Raw genomic sequence first — 3,831 nt, forward strand, 5'->3', positions numbered from 1 at the left:
GACAACCTTTTGGACTGGAGCTCCCTAGAATTCGGCTTTTTCCTTCTCTAAAGGGATGCACTGTTGTATGAATTGTTTATTCACGATCTGGTCGTTGGATTGGATCGTGAAAAAAAAACGCTAAGTCCCAGATCCTGAACTCGACAGGAAAGCGCTGATGGCAAACATTTTGACTGGAAGTCCCTAGAAAACGGCTTTTTCCTTATTGGCATTATGTGGCACGTTTATTGTGGCTAGAACATTAATTATCCCCCAAATGGCACCAACGCTTGGCGAAAGTCTCGAAATACTCCTATCCCGACGCACCAGCAACCGCAACACGATGCAAAATAAATTGCACGAGCTGCTGATACTTGTACCATGCACGGTACACGGTACCAAATTATACCCCTGAAAGTGTGCAATTTGGTGCTATAGTAGGAAATTTGGTTGGGCAAGCCTAGCTACGCGTGTCGCTACGCGTGTTGCATGGTGGTCGATCAGAGGTATGCAAAAGCACCTATCTAGGGGAATTACTTTACGTTCTAGTAGCAAGTTCGATTTTTCGGTCCAGCACGGCAGTAATCCTGCATGCATACACTCCATGTACCAAAAATGTATCAACCTAGGCGTTGCTCAGTAGCTTTTGGCGGCACATGTAAAAAGTATTCGAGTTCAGATTCTTGGAACTTTGCGTATTGTTCAAAACTAATAACGAAAACTAAATTATAAATGGGTAAAAGGCTAGGCGTTTCTCAGTAGCTTTTTTGCGCCACGTGGCAAAAGTATTCGAGTTCAGATTTCTGGGACTTAGCGTATTTTTCAAAATTGATTATGCAAATTGAAGTACAAATGGGGCATTAGCTAGGCGTTGCCCAGTAGCTTTTGGCGCCACATGGAGGAAGTAGTCGAGTTCAAATTTCTGGGACGTAGCGTAGTTTTCAATCATAATAAACCGAATCAAACATAAAAATCATGAAACTTACACCACGTCCCTAGGTTATGCACAAAACGTAACGATAAAGTGCCGGCCAGGTTAGAGGTGCACCAAAATTGTGTACCGATTAGGAAAAGTACTCTATGTTCCTATGACTTGGGTGAAAAGTGTTGATTAACTGCTGGTTAGGATAGACAGTTGCTTATCGTACACATCGCAAACGAACACCCCTTAGTGAGCAGTAGCAGAAGTCGATGGAACAAAGCGAATGCATTACAAACTGATCAAGTAAAATAAGGAACGCTACGTACTAGGACTTCTTTCCAAGAATGGTGTCCGCGACGGGAGGGCAAGCGTCCTTCCCAGGTTTCCCTAGTAAACCTTGTATGGTAAACATACCCAAGCGTGTCCGTAAGCACGCAACGATAGTCACGAACGAGCACATACCTAGGGAAAGTACTCTACGTACTAGGACTTCTGTCCAAGAATGGTGTCCGCGACGGTCGGGCACTGTGACGCAATTACCAAATCCTAGAATCGTACAAGCAGTGTGTACAAACATAAACATTAACGCGTTCGCTCGGGCTGCGCCGTCCGTGTTGAACACAAATGTGGGTGATTATATCAGTGGATAGACAAAAACATGCGTGGCGAAGACAGTTTTCTGCACGATGTGCACATAGCTCATTTCGTCGTCCCGGGCTAATGGAACAACACAAAAATATCGAGTATCTTTCTAGGTTTCTGTTATAAAAGGACAGGCCAAAAGGTGACCGGTTGAGATAAGCATTTTAAGCATACAAGCACTTAATTGCAACTTTTGATACAAAAACTAAGAACGTACACGTAGATTGTATCAACATGGACATCCATGATCGCGTACGCCCGGGCTGCGCCCTCCGTGTTGTACTTTCCCTGATTGGTACACAATTTTGGTGCAAGTGTACCAACATGGACATCTATGAACGCGTACGCTCGAGCTGCACCCTCCGTCTTGTACTTTCCCTGATCGGTACACAGTTTTGGTGCACGGCTATCCCGACCGGCAACTTGTACCAACATCGACATCCATGAACGCGTACGTAGCGTACTTTCCCTGATCGGTACACAATGTTGGTGCACGGCATAGGAAATGGGCTTAAAATGGTCAAACTCAATCCATTTCCACTAAAGATAGTCAATAACAGCTGTGCCGATGAAGTAGGGCACGATGCAAGTCAATGTTATTTAATGAATTACATGTTCACCATACATTTTAGTACAAAATTGCTCGGTCAGACCTACAAAGTGCTATATCTCGAATACTAAACGTCGCAGATGGGTGTCGTAGAACAATTTTAAGTTCGTCAAACGATTCTACATCCGATTCTGGATAGTGGTTTTTCGACCACTTTTCAACATTTTGTGACACCCCGAACCTAGGGGCAGCTCCCTAGCTTTTTTCAAAAATGTGCACCGAACGGGCCAGAGAGCTCGAGTAGTCGAAAAATTTTTTTTTGCTAAAACCCCTCAAAACGTGTCAGGAACGCACCCTAGATGATGAAAAGTGCAACCAGAATGTCAATCGACAACATGCCCGGGGGTACAAATTTGCTATACGCGTCCCTAGGTAGGGTACTTTTTCATACAAACATCAACGTGTACGGTGCACAAAGTGCGCGGAACAAAAATTGCTCGGTCAGACCTGGTACGGGCCATAACTCGAATACTAAACGTCGCAGATGGGTGTCGTAGAACAATTTTAAGTTCGTCTAATGATTCTACATCCGATTCTGGATAGTGGTTTTTCGACCACTTTTCAACATTTTGTGACACCCCGAACCTAGGGGCAGCTCCCTAGCTTTTTTCAAAAATGTGCACCGAACGGGCCAGAGAGCTCGAGTAGTCGAAAATTTTTTTTTTGCTAAAACCCCTCAAAACGTGTCAGGAACGCACCCTAGATGATGAAAAGTGCAACCAGAATGTCAATCGACAACATGCCCGGGGGTACAAATTTGCTCTACGCGTCCCTAGGTAGGGTACTTTTTCATACAAACATCAAAGTGTACGGTGCACAAAGTGCGCGGAACAAAAATTGCTCGGTCAGACCTACAAAGTGTTATATATCTCGAATACTAAACGTCGCAGATGGGTGTCGTAGAACAATTTTAAATTCGTCTAATGATTCTACATCCGATTCTGGATAGTGGTTTTTCGACCACTTTTCAACATTTTGTGACACCCCGAACCTAGGGGCAGCTCCCTAGCTTTTTTCAAAAATGTGCACCGAACGGGCCAGAGAGCTCGAGTAGTCGAACATTTTTTTTTTGCTAAAACCCCTCAAAACGTGTCAGGAACGCACCCTAGATGATGAAAAGTGCAACCAGAATGTCAATCGACAACATGCCCGGGGGTACAAATTTGCTCTACGCGTCCCTAGGTAGGGTACTTTTTCATACAAACATCAAAGTGTACGGTGCACAAAGTGCGCGGAACAAAAATTGCTCGGTCAGACCTAGGACGGGCCATAACTCGAATACTAAACGTCGCAGATGGGTGTCGTAGAACAATTTTAAGTTCGTCTAATGATTCTACATCCGATTCTGGATAGTGGTTTTTCGACCACTTTTCAACATTTTGTGACACCCCGAACCTAGGGGCAGCTCCCTAGCTTTTTTCAAAAATGTGCACCGAACGGGCCAGAGAGCTCGAGTAGTCGAAAATTTTTTTTTTGCTAAAACCCCTCAAAACGTGTCAGGAACGCACCCTAGATGATGAAAAGTGCAACCAGAATGTCAATCGACAACATGCCCGGGGGTACAAATTTGCTCTACGCGTCCCTAGGTAGGGTACTTTTTCATACAAACATCAAAGTGTACGGTGCACAAAGTGCGCGGAACAAAAATTGCTCGGTCAGACCTAGGACGGGCCATAAC

Source organism: Anopheles gambiae (genome assembly GCF_943734735.2).
Source record: "Anopheles gambiae chromosome X unlocalized genomic scaffold, idAnoGambNW_F1_1 X_unloc_74, whole genome shotgun sequence".
NCBI lineage: Eukaryota > Metazoa > Arthropoda > Insecta > Diptera > Culicidae > Anopheles > Anopheles gambiae.